The 13,609-nt window shown below is 35.0% G+C and overlaps 1 protein-coding gene and 1 long non-coding RNA gene across 5 annotated transcripts in view; one reads left to right on the forward strand and one right to left on the reverse strand.

Moving 5' to 3' along the window:
• The window catches only part of LOC106877291 (uncharacterized), a 52,446-nt gene extending 42,842 nt beyond the window's left edge, over positions 1-9,604 (forward strand). For 3 of the 4 annotated variants that reach the window (XR_016242512.1, XR_016242513.1, XR_001410363.3), the window contains one exon: positions 9,332-9,604. This is a non-coding gene — a long non-coding RNA (uncharacterized LOC106877291). Of the gene's footprint in view, positions 1-7,003; positions 7,079-9,331 lie in introns of all 4 variants that reach the window. The other variant, XR_016242514.1, reaches the window with a different exon arrangement.
• LOC106877289 (liprin-beta-1) overlaps positions 1-13,609 on the reverse strand; it is a 367,092-nt gene that overhangs the window by 217,324 nt on the left and 136,159 nt on the right. The window lies entirely within an intron of this gene.

Genomic DNA, 13,609 nt, shown 5'->3' on the forward strand with positions numbered 1-13,609 from the left:
GTTGCTGTACAGTGGGATATGGATGAAAATACAACTATGTTGTTTAGACTAAGTCGGCTCTGATCAAGCACTTCCAAATAAAGTAAGATTTCTCCATGGCTGGACATGTTTCCATAGAAGACTGGAAACAGGAACCACTTCTATGACAATGATACTCGCTTACAACACTCATGTGATATGGAGACAAGGAAACACCACCTTGCAAACAGGCATGAACTCATACATTTATATATAAATATATGATGGGCTTCTTTCAGTTTTCGTCTACCATATCTACTCACAAAAGTAAAGAGGCGTGTCATATATGTGTGTATATATATATATATATATATATATATATATACATACATATGTGTGTTTGTGTGTCTGTGTTTGTACCTCCCAACATCGCGTGACAACCGATGCTGGTGTGTTCCCGTCCCTGTAACTTAGCGGTTCGGCAAAAGAGACCGATAGAATAAATACTAAGCTTACAAAGAATAAGTCCTGGGGTCGATCTGCTCAACTAAAGGTGGTGCTCCAGCATGGGCGCAGTCAAGTGACTGAAACAAATAAAAGTAAAAAGGCTTTGGCTGATCCAGGGCTATAGTAAGAGACACTTGCCCAAGGTACACACAGAGGGACAGAACCAGAAACCAAGTGGCTGGGAGGCTAGTTTCTTAAGCACATAGTCACACCTATGTGTATATATATATACATATATATATATATATATATATATATATATATATATATGCCACCTACACTTTTTATCTATCTATCCATATTAATAAATCATAGGGCTTAAACTGCACATGCGTGGTAAATTTTGGCTAATTATATATATATATATATATATGTATATATAAATGCGTGTGTGTGTATATACATACATACATACATATATATATATATGAGTTCTCTTTATCTTCTATATACAACCAGAAGGTAGACCTTTATTATCCTAGGTGATACAGTAGATTTATTGTGGTTAAACAGCATGTGTTTACTTCCAGAAGTTCAATGTTTACATGTTTGAGTAAAACTGTAATTCATAGAGAGAAAAGAAACAATCTTCTATGATAAACATGGTTGGAAACAATGTTTACATGGATTAAGTTTAAACATGCTGTTGCAGAAATAGTGTTATAAATATGTTCTTGAAATAAAGTTCTTTCAGATCATATTCCAGGTGTAAATGGAAAATGCTGTTGTGATAGGAGAAAAGAAATCAACATGTTATGGGTAACTGGCAGAACTGAAATTTACCAAATTAGTATTTTTTTCAAGTGAAACATATTAAGACTGGCTGAAAAAAGGATAGATAATCATGATTATGTTGTTTCCTACATTATCTGTCTGCTGAGGAGAGAGGGAGGTGGAGAGAGAGAGAGAGAGAGTCCGGTTTGAGTTCTTGTAATACAATGAATGACTGAGAGATACTTGTCTCTTATTGGTGCAATAAATCAAGGGAAAAAACAGCGTACAGCTGATACTTCACCTAGTTGCATGAGGGTCGCTACGTCATGAAATGAACAATAGTTATCTGTAGCAGAATGCTTAATGAAATGAAGTTCATCAAACTGCTCATTAGTATAAATTTGCTCTATGTATAGAATTGGAGATGAAGACAAACACTGATATAATAATCATCTATGCTACATTGATTGACAAGAAATGATAACAAGAATACAATGAAGTAAGTCCACTACCTATAGTTAGTATGATGCTTTGAGATAGGCAGAAAATAATAGGCAAAGCGAATTCTTTATCTCATTTGTATCTTGACAACAACCCGAGAAAGCAGCTATGTAGTTATTCAACCTGCCAAAAGTCAATGTTAAATCTCCCTCAAATCTCACCATACCAGCTTAAAAAAAAGGGAGACACTGTATAATGTTACCCAAGATACACAGTATCTCAAAATAATCTTTTCTACTCTAGGTACAGGTCTGAAATTTTTTGGGAGGGGGCCTGTTGATTAGATCGACTCCAATACGCAACTGGTACTTAATTTATCAACCCCGAAAGGATGAAAAGCAAAGTTGACCTTGGTGGAATTTGAACTCAGAACGTAAAAATAGATGAAATACCGCTAAGCATTTCACCAGGCATGCTAACGTTTCTGCCAGTTTGCCGCCTTATAGGTACCGCTGGCTTGTTTACATCCCCATAACTTAGTGGTTCAGCCAAAGGAACTAATAGAATAAGTACTAGACTTAAAAATAAGTACTGAGATCAATTTGATTGACCAAATCCTCCAAGACAATGTCACTTCATGGCTGCAGTCCAATGACCGAAACATGTAAAAGATAAAAGACAGTATTTAAAAAAAAAAAAAAAAAATCTTAAGACAGATTTAAGCCAAGGACACAACATATCTTGCATTAAATATTTTAAAGTAGCTAATTTACAAACATAATATAAATACAATTGAACAGTCTCTGGGGTGATTAATCAGCTAATCCACAAATCAATAAGAGTTTAATTTAGTTGGCGTATTACAGCCATCAACACTAATTATTCAGATTTCAAAATAATAATAATAATAATAATAATGATAATAATCTTTTCTACTATAGGCACAAGACCTGAAATTTTGGGGGATGGTAAGTTGATGTAATCAGCCCCAGTACTCAACTGGTACTTAATTTACTGCCCCAAAAGATGAAAGGCAAAGCTGACCTCGGCGGAATGAATGAAATGCCGTCAAGCATTTTACTTGGCATGCTAACAATTCTCCAAGCTCCCTGCCTGCTGCAGCAACAGCAGCAGCAGCAGAAGAAGAAGAAGAGTATCTGCCAAGACCTACCAAAAACTGAGCAAGTATAAAGATCTTGAAATAGAAATTGGCAAAATGGCAAAATGTGGAACTTGAAGACTAAAACAATACCTGTTGTCATAGGTGCTTTAGGAATGATAGCAAAAGGGGCTGATCGCTACCTAGCTCAGATACCAGGCAATCCAAAAATGGCACAAATTCAAAAAACAGTGCTCATGGGAACTGCACATATCCTGTGTAAAATACTATGTAATCTCAAATTTTAAAACAATCTTATAATTTTCTTATGTTTTCTTAAAACATTCTCTAGAACAATACTCTGTGCAAAAACCAAATACATGACACCCTAGGCATAACACCAACATGAACTTCTAACTTGTTGTCTCTTGAGGTCTTTGGGTGAGACTTGGAATCAACTTGTACAAATACAAAGCAAAGGTCAAACACATAATAATAATAATAATAATAATAATAATAATAATAATAATAATAATAATAATAATAATAATAATAATAATAATAACAATAATTATAATAATAATAATAATAATAATAATAATAATAATAATAATAATAATAATAATAATAATAATAATAATTTCTACTGGAGGCACAAGGCCGCACATTTGTGGGGAGTGGACTAATAAAAATAATAATAATAATAATAAAAATACAAAGACCTGGAAATAGAGGTAACTCGAATGTGGAGTCTAAAAACAGAAACAATTCCTATCATAGTAGGTGCCTTAGGTATAATAAAAAAATATTCAGACAAATACATAACAAAAACACCAGGACTTACAAATATATATAACATACAGAAAATTGCACTACTGGGTACTGCACACATTCTACGCAAAACACTTTCAATACAGTAAACATAAGAGCACCACAGCAAACCACAGCACATACCCAAGGCGCACAGAGCTGCGCTCGGTAGTGAAGTGAAAGCACGTTATAAAAATAAAACTACTGAATAATAATAATAATAATAATAATAATAATAATAATAATAATAATAATAATGACAATAATAATAATAATAATAATAATAATAATAATAATAATAATAATGACAATATTAATAATAATAATAATAATAATAATAATAATAATAATAATAATAATAATAAAAAAAACAAGTAAGAATGAAATTTTTTTTATTAGGTACGAATTTTCAAGCAATACACTGGCAATAGCTATCAGTTTACATATTGCTCTTGTTATATAGAATGTTGGCACAAAAAATACGGATATTTCAGAATTAATTGAATCACATCCGTCATAAGCTTTTGCTACTCTTATTTGTAATGTTATCCAAGAATTACCAACATTTATTGACCTCACAGGAATGAGAGGTTGGGGTAAACTGACATTGAAAGGTTTTGAATGCTGAACTAAACCAGGATATTCTAAAATATTATCGGGATAATATAAAATATTCCTAATTTCTGCCAAAGAAATAGTAAACATGTCTACTTATGTTACTATTATATAATTATTTCTTTATTGCCCACAAAGGGCTAAACATAGAGGGGACAAACAAGGACAGACAAAGGGATTAACCCTTTCGTTACCAACCTGGCGGAACCCAGCTCTGGCTCTGAGTACAAATGTTTTGTTTCCATAAGTTTTGAATTAAAATCTTTCACCAAACCTTAGTCACAATTTATGTTCTTAACACTAGCTTAATGATAACTAAGTTATTTTACTAAATTCTTTTTTATATTTAAAATAATTGAGAGCAACACAGAGCCTCTCAAAATAAATACAGTAACGAGAGGGTTAAGTCGATTACATCGACCCCAGTGTGTAACTGGTACTTATTTAATCGACTCTGAAAGGATGAAAGGTAAAGTCGACCTCGGCAGAATTTGAATTCAGAACGTAACAGCAGACAAAATACTGCTAAGCATTTCGCCTGGCGTACCAGCGATTCTGCCAGCTCACCGCTGTTACTATTATATAATACGATATGTAGTCATGAGTAGAGATACACACCTGCTCCACTCTACCAGTGGTATCCACCCCCTACCCCATCATCATCATCATCATCATTGTTTAACATCTGTTTTTCCAAGCTGTCATGTGGGTGTGCTTGCATCTTATTTGGTGACCCCACTAGTACCAATGGTAGTAAAAGGGCACCCAGTATACACTATAAAGTGCTTGCTGTTAGGAAGGGCATCCAACCATAGGAAGCATGCCAAAGCAGATGACTAAAGCTCAATGCAGTCCTGCAGCTCATCAGATCCTTTCAGACAAACCATACTAGCATGGAGAAGACATATGACGATGGTGGTGGTGGTGATGGTTGTGGTGGCGGCGGCGACAACAATGATGAATACCAACAAATCCAGAAGGGAAAAACATGAATTCCTATTACCAAACTCCAAAAGATACTTGATTAATTAAAATGTTACTAAACAGGTTCAAACATTTTTTATATTGCTGTAACAGTGTGTATATTATATAATTTCATCCAAATATGGTGTTACACATCCCATCACTGTGATTTAACATCTTTTTCTCCCTCCCCCTCCCTCTCTCTGATTTATGATATTACCTATTTAAACATTTCCATCATAACTTCAGAATAATACAGAAATTCATATACTGTTGTTATTGTTTAAAATCAAGTTAACACCTATGAAACAGAGCTGTGATCAAAAAACATTTCAGTCATAACCAATTCAGCCGGAATCATAGTCTTTCTAAGACTACATTACCCAATGTGCCCTTCCTTTTAAGATCAGTATAGTGCAACTGGATGGAGATTTGACAGCTAATTATAGAATGCCAAGTGACAAATAGTGGCTCTCCCATTGGCTTAGCATGTATGTGTGTTGATACATGCTTGTGCATGTTTGTTTAAACTAAGGATAGGCTCCAGCTATAATAAGTTTTTCACCCAGTCAGCTACTCTACCAACAAACCACCATTTTCTTTTTGCTCTGTAGCAACAGAAACTATATTTGTGCTATGTTATTTCCTCGACAGTTTGTTTAATAATTTTACTCATTTAAATTACATGTCTTCTCTTTTGGTATTTGAAATTAATATTTCCTGATTAAGCAATATAACTGAAAATGTGAAGAAAGTCTTGTTAAACAGCGGTGCTTTCTGAAAAGTTTTATTGGGTAACTGGGTGTGTGTGTGTGTGTGTGTGTGTGCACATTTTCATCTATTAATACTGTTCGCTCTACATTTATTGATCACCCACCCCCGCTGTACAACCAAATTATTCTCCACCCCACCCCCTGCACCACATGTCTCCACTTCCACATACTCTATGCCTGCTTTTCTCTTCCCTATCAACTACTGCAATCAATCCAACAGCATGTCATCTCTCCTTCGTCCGTCTCCTACTTACTGTATCATTATTACTATTCTGCTGGTCCAAACTATCCCCTACTGCCCCACTCACTCCTGGTCCCTCTGTCCAACTCATTGCAACCCACCTCATACCTTGAAGATCCACTCTGATATTGCATCACCATGATCTTATTGTTTCCCAGCTTCACCCAATCACTCTGACCCTCACTTCAAAAATGTGTGTTATCATGTACCTCTCCTCTACTGTAAGAAACCTGTTTCCCACCTGCCCTTTTCTCTTGTACTTTACTCCTCTCTACTCCGCCCCTCTCACACCAGAGTCTGTAGTCTTGCAAGTTGCACACCAACCTCACTAGTGCTGGTGACATAAAACAAGGTACCCAATACATACTGTATAGTGGCCGATATTAGGAAGGGCATCCAGCTGTTTGTTGAAAAAGGATGCTAAAACAGACACTGGTGCATGATGAAGCCTTTGGGCCCATTGGATCCTGTCAAACCATTCAACCATGCCAGGATGGAAGGTGGACATTGAATGATGATGATTTTAATGCCTCATGGAGGCAAAGTGGCTGAGTTCCTTTCGAGTGTTGGACCTCACAGAGGCAATGACCAAGACCTTTGGCATTATGTCATGTTTGAGAAGAAGACCCATCAAGCTGAGCAAAATCGCACCCATGCTAGTGGCACATAAAAGCACCCATTACACTCTCAGAGTGGTTGGCATTAGGAAGAGCATCTAGCCGTAGAAAACCATGCCAAATCAGATTGGAGTGTGGTGCAACCTTCCAGCAAGCCAGCCCAGTCAAACCGTCCAACCCATGGACAATGGACATAAACTGATGATGGTGATGATGATGAAGTTTTATCCTCTATTATTGTAATTGAAAAATTTCTTCATTTCAGGACAGCATAGCTACCTAACTGCTTTGGCAACCAAACACACATGCTGTTGAGGCAAGCTAGAAAATTTGTTCAGAGGTATCTGGGATATTTATATGTATTTATGCCTTTGCATTTTGCTTTCCTGTGGGTATGTATAAATATCTCATCTATTTTCTCCGTATGTCCTGCTGAAGATAGAAAAGCCTTTGGGCAGATCTAGAAATTAGCTAATCCAGGGCTATCTATTTTATTAATAATTGCAGTTGGCTTGTTCTGTCGAATTCAACACGTTTGTGGCTTTTTTTAGTGGTGAGACGATTTAGCATTTATTTCTCAGCATAAAGGCTAGAAATTTTTTTTCTAAGTCCTTATTATAATTATGTGTGTGTGTGTATATATATATATATATATATATATATATATATATATATATATATATATATATATATATATATATGGGAGAATATACAAATAATAACAACAGACGAGGACAGGTGGTGTAAATAACAAAAGTATATATTAGTATGACGCTCGGGAATACGGAAAGTCTTTGACGTTTCGAGCTACGCTCTTCAACAGAAAGAATACGGAGACAAGGAGAAAAACACAGAGAAAAAAAATTGAATAGTGTTCAGTCAACGGTCAATATCTGATTAGTTCTTTCTTGTTACTGTTATTCTATATATGTATTTCTTCCTTGTCTCATCTTATGTTATTTCATTTTCTTAACATATGCTATCAAATGAATATGAAACCAGTACAGAATGTTGATATCTTTGTTCTTTAGTTATATAGCTTAAATGCTTTTGAAACAAGATAAATTCTAATGTTGTGACAAGAGCCTGTAGCAACAATTGCTTGTAGCAATAATTTGAAGTATTCAATAGCAACATTCATTTTAGATCTATATTCAGAAAGAAATAAGATGCTAGCTAACCTATGATATTTTGGATCAGGAGTAAATAAATTAAATGGTAACTACTAGGTTATAAAACCTGAAGCCTCATAGTTGCTTTTAAAAAACTAAGAGGTAGGAACCAATTTTATTTGGTTAATGCTAAAAGTATTAGTTAAGTAAAAATTATTGCTGTGTGGTAAGAAGTTTGCTTCTTAACCACATGGTTCTGGGTCCAATTCCACAGTGTGACACCTTGGGCAAGTGTCTTTTATTATTATCCCAGGCTAACCAAAGCCCTGTGAGTGGATTTGGTAGATGGAAACTGAAAGAAGCCCATTGTATGTATATGTGTATGTGTTTGTCTCCCACTGCTGCTTGACAATCAGTGTTGGTTTGATTACATCCCCATAACTGTTCAGCAAAAGAGGTCAAAATAATAGGTAACAGGCTTAAAAAAAAAAAAAAAAAGTACTAGGATTGATTCACTCAATTGAAATTCTACAAGGCAGTGCTCCAGCATGGCCACAGACTAATGACTGGAACAAGTAAAACATAAAGATAAAAATACTTAATAAAATTATGATATGAGCTTTGAAGAATTTACAAGTTTAGAGTTCAAACTAAGTTCAAATTCCTGGATGCAACATTAGTGAAGTTTCCTGGGGTCATTATGAGTCTCGTGTCCTTCAGCATCAAACATCTTTACCCAGGCAACCCAACCAGGTTTGATCAAGCCACAGCTTGTGTCCAGTAAGCACTCACCCTGGCAGCATTGCCCCTTACAAGGCTCACAACTCCTGATCCACAGCCACCTTGAAGTAACCTCTGCTGTCTCTACAACTGACCTGTTGGCCTTCTGTCTCTATGACACCAAGCATGTTGTAAGCTCTGAAGAGGGATTGGTCTAAACGTTACATCTTAGTTGCCACCCATTCTTTTGGCATAGTTCCACCAACTCAGCATATTTCCTTCATATTCGTATTTATATAAAGGCATAAATAAAAGAGATTTTTTTTTGAGCCAGATAGAATTTTAAGCCATTGTTAGAGCAGTTTGCTTTTTGAACTTAGATAAACTATAGATTTAGTACAATATAAAGATCTATATATTACTTGTATATAAGAGAAAAGAGTGGAGGCAGCAGCTATGGTAAAGATGATGATGAAATTAGTGACAAAGTTTGATAAAGCATTTAACTTACACAAGAACAAACATAGTTCTAAAATCAAAATAAACAAATTAATTATCATCTTTACAAAGATAAACTTTGGTTTGAAGAAAACTCAATGGACACTAGAGTTTCAAAACTTAAATCATATTCAGTGAAAATTTCATATCTTTAATTATTGCCTTGAAAATTCAGGTTTCAAACCCCTTAAATGTATTGATTGAAGAGTTTTTAGCTTAATTTTATTTTATTTTTATTAATATCTGAACTTTTTTTGTTTCAGAAATACAGAAAAAGAAAATGCAATAATTGTGATGAGACAACTAATTGGTTTGGACTCAGTATCGTTATCACAGCAATAAACTCCAAGAATTGTTTAATGAGAATTATATCTAGTTCACTTCCCTCTGTATTGGAAAAAACTAAGTTCAATTCAATACAAAATCCTCTGTGAGTTCATGCAGTTATTTATCAATATGTCATTTGTTTTTAAGCTGTATATTTCATTTATTTTTATTTAATGGTTTCTACTGAATAAAGATAAGTTCTTGAAAAACCATGTTCATAACCTAGTTTTGATTCTTAGCAATGCAAGTATACCTTGTGCGATGAAGACTCCAGTTACAGAATTCTTCAAATACAGAAATTGTAAAGAAATTAAGGCGGGGAGCTGGCAGAATCGTTAGCATGCCAGGCGAAATGCTTAGCAGTATTTCATCTGCCGCTATGTTCTGAGTTCAAATTCGGCCGAGGTCGACTTTGCCTTTCATCCTTTCAGGGTCGATGAAATAAGTACCAGTTTTGCACTGGGGTCGATATAATCGACTTAATCCGTTTGTCTGTCCTTGTTTGTCCCCTCTGTGTGTAGCCCCTTGTGGGCAGTAAAGAAATAAGAAATTGTAAAGCATGATTCATAATTTCAGGATACAGTCTCTCTCCACCCCTCTCTCTTATATATACATATATATTCTTTAACAAGAACAGTACTGACAGTAACTTTGAAGTTTGAGCTTGCTAAATCATCAGTGGAATCAACAATAGACGGATGGATGGAGGTGCAATAAGCAGTGTTAAATGAAATATAGCTATCTTCAATGATATTTAATGTGTTCATGTACATTTAGAAATGGAAAGACAATTTGTGCAACGTAATATCTTTCTATGTCCAATGTTAAATATGACTGTACATAACTATTTGTCATTCAATGCTGCTTAGTGCACTTCTAATTAACTCCAGCTCAAAGTTTTTTGCACACCAGGAAATATATCATTTGCTGTTCTATTATAAGTACAATGAGCCCTTATTGGCCATGAACTCAGTATACATAGCTGACGAAGTGCAAAGATGTGGAAACACACATATCTTACAGTTAGGTGATATCATTAATGACCAAGTGGTGGTGATACAAAATTAAAACCCCTACTTAGGGGTTTCAATGGTTATGCTACATTTAATCTACCTGTAATTTAGCATTCAAATAAGAAAACTCTGAATGACTATGAACCTTCTACAAAACTATTATACAAACTTTTTCCACTGTGTTGTAGACTGCCAGGTATAATATTTCCAACAAAGTATTACTTCATTTAGACAATGCACCAAACCACCCAGTGAACTTAAATGACCTTTCTCATAATGAGAGAATTGAATGTATCCCCAAGAACACAGATTCTTCACTCTAGTTTGAAGTATGATAGCCAACTAAAAGGTATATTTTTCTGAGAACTTTCAAATAACTCTTAAAAGTAATTGACAGGGAGGATAAACTTACAGTGATAGACTAGTGGAAAATATTCAACATTATGGATAATGTAGCCAAGTAATGGGATGAAGAGAAACTTTCGGATTCCCTATCAGACTGACGTCTACATCCAGTTCTGCAAGATATTGTGACACTAACAAATGATAAAAGATTTGAAGAAATCACAGAAGGCGATGTAGTTGAGTTGACAGAGTACCGCTGAAGAAGTTTGTCTAAGAAGCTGATATTCTTTAAACAAGAGCAAGCTGTTGAGCAATATATGAGGTTACAGAAGTTCTACTTACTTCGGTTAACTGTGAAAGAACATGACGAAAAGGTTGCTACTTAAAGAGAAAAATCTGGAAGTCTTTTGCTGATAATGATTTTAATCAGAGAGACATTACAAAAGGAGTTCATAACAAATTTGGTTCCTGCACTGAGCTATACATCATGATGTGGCACCATAAATAGCTAAGAAGCAGATACCAGTGATGATGCTCTACAAGGGAGAAGATGGTGCCCCTCTTCCTGCTTGCAACTCTCATTCTACCACCTCCCATCACACAGCAGTCAACATCTTTTGTGGTGAGAATGTACTTTACCACAATATTACTGCATTCTTATTTATTCCTTGACATGTTTCTCTTCACATGTGTTTTATATAAATACAGTACCCAGAGTGTTTAAAAGTTGTTATTTTTATGCATAAAAGTAGTTGCATGATTTGGGGGTCGGGGGAGGTCCTCAAAAAATTCTTTAGGAATGCATTTTAATCTATAACATGAAACCACAATGGGGGAAAATGGGTTTTGCAATATGAAATTCTGCATCACAGCAAGATTTTCAAAAAGAGAATTCTGTAGGAATGCAAGAGATGCCTATACTTGTTTTATTTCACTTACATCATTTGCACTCTTGAGAATATATGAACATAACAATTGCCATTTAATTCAATTATTGATGGATGCCACTGATTATAAAAATTTGTCTAATGACCATTTACACCATTATTCCCATGTATAGCTCACGTAAAGATACACACACATACACACAAAAGATGAAACATTTGAACTCATTATTATTATTATTATTATTATTATTATTATGTTAAAGGTGGCAATCTGGCAGAATCCTTAACAAGGTGAACAAAATGCGTAGCAGTATTTTGTTCATCTTTAAGAACATAAAGATGGAGTTCAAATTCTGCCAGGTCGAATTTGCTTTTCCTCTTTTCGGAGCTAATGAAATAAGTACCAGTTAAACACTGGGGTCTATGTTATCAATAAGCCCCTTTCCCTCAAATTTCAGTCCTTGAGCCTATATTAGAAGTGATTGTTACTTATGTTAATTCTACCCTCAGATACTTTCATTATGCTCTCGTGATTTGTCCACTGATTAATGTTAACAATGGGAGCTAAAATAATTCTTTCTACTGTAGGCACAAGGCCTGAAATTTGGGGGGGAGGGGATTAGTCAATTTCATCAACCCCCAGTGTTTTGCTGGTACTTAATTTATCAACCCCGAAAGGATGAAAGGCAAAGTCGACCTCGGTAGAGTTTGAACCCAGAATGTAAAGACAGATGAAATACCACTTAGCATTTCATTCAGCGTGCTAACAATTCTAACCAAAACAATGAGAACAAAAGGTGAGTAAATAACCAAAACAGCAAACAAAGAAATAAATATGACCATCAGAATACAACAGTTCCAAACATGTTATTTATTCTAGTAAGAGACATATAGACTTATTTTGGACTGTGTCTTGATCTAAGAAAAGTATCTCAGACTGAAGTACCCAAGGGCACTTATTTTGGTAAATATATGATGGCAAGTAAATAACTGGTTAAAATAGATTTATCACATTAGACATAATTTGGTTCTCCATGGGAGTATAACAAAATTATTATGTGGAGCGGATATTGCAGTTAGTCGATATTATAGACATATGACTATTACCGGAATAGGTAAATAGTGCTTAAATTTGTGTGTGTGTGTGTGTGTGTGCCATGTGTGTTTATGCATGCATGTGTATTTATAGACCAGTGCATCACGCATCCTACATTACATGACTCAGTGAATAAAAGATATATAAAACAGTCTGCTCCAATCAGTGATAACCAATAGCTTTATCAAAGGAAAAATTGATCAATAACTTGTAAGGTAAGTGAAACGACGGAAAGTGTGTAGACAATAAGGAAAATATAACAGCTGATGTTGTCGTTCGATGACTTACAGCTATCACTCTATCTACAAATTGATATTAGAAGTGTGCAAAGCATTGTAAACTAATCTTATTTTAGATATTTATTATTTTCATTTATTCACTCAGTCTTAGTCAACCTTAGTCACCAATCATTTAACAAATCAAAACAAATTAGAAAATAATAACTGTTTTCTTTGTTCGTTTGGTTCTATATAAAATACTTAACGATAGGTGCCGGCATGGCTGTGTGGCTATGAAGCTTGCTCTGCTACCACATGGTTTCGAGTTCAGTTCCAATGCACAGCACCTACTACTACAGCCTCAGGCTGATCAATGTTGTGTGAGTGAATTTGGTAAATAGAAAAGGTGTAGAACCTCATTCTGTGTGTGTGTGTGTAAAGTTAATATTCATGTTTTGAACTCTGTTTTTCCTGTTTGCATCACCAAACCTGCCTGCTTCTGTGTGTGTGTGTGTGTGTGTGCATGTGTTTATGTTTGCCCACCCCACCACTGCTTGACAACTGGTGTTGGTTTCTTTACATCCCCATAACATAGTTCAGCAAAAGAAATCGATAGAATAAATACCAGACTTTAAAAATATGTACTAGGATCAAT

The sequence above is a fragment of the Octopus bimaculoides genome, chromosome 7 (assembly GCF_046866305.1).
Source record: "Octopus bimaculoides isolate indiv1 chromosome 7, ASM4686630v1, whole genome shotgun sequence".
In the NCBI taxonomy this organism is placed as follows: Eukaryota; Metazoa; Mollusca; class Cephalopoda; order Octopoda; family Octopodidae; genus Octopus; species Octopus bimaculoides.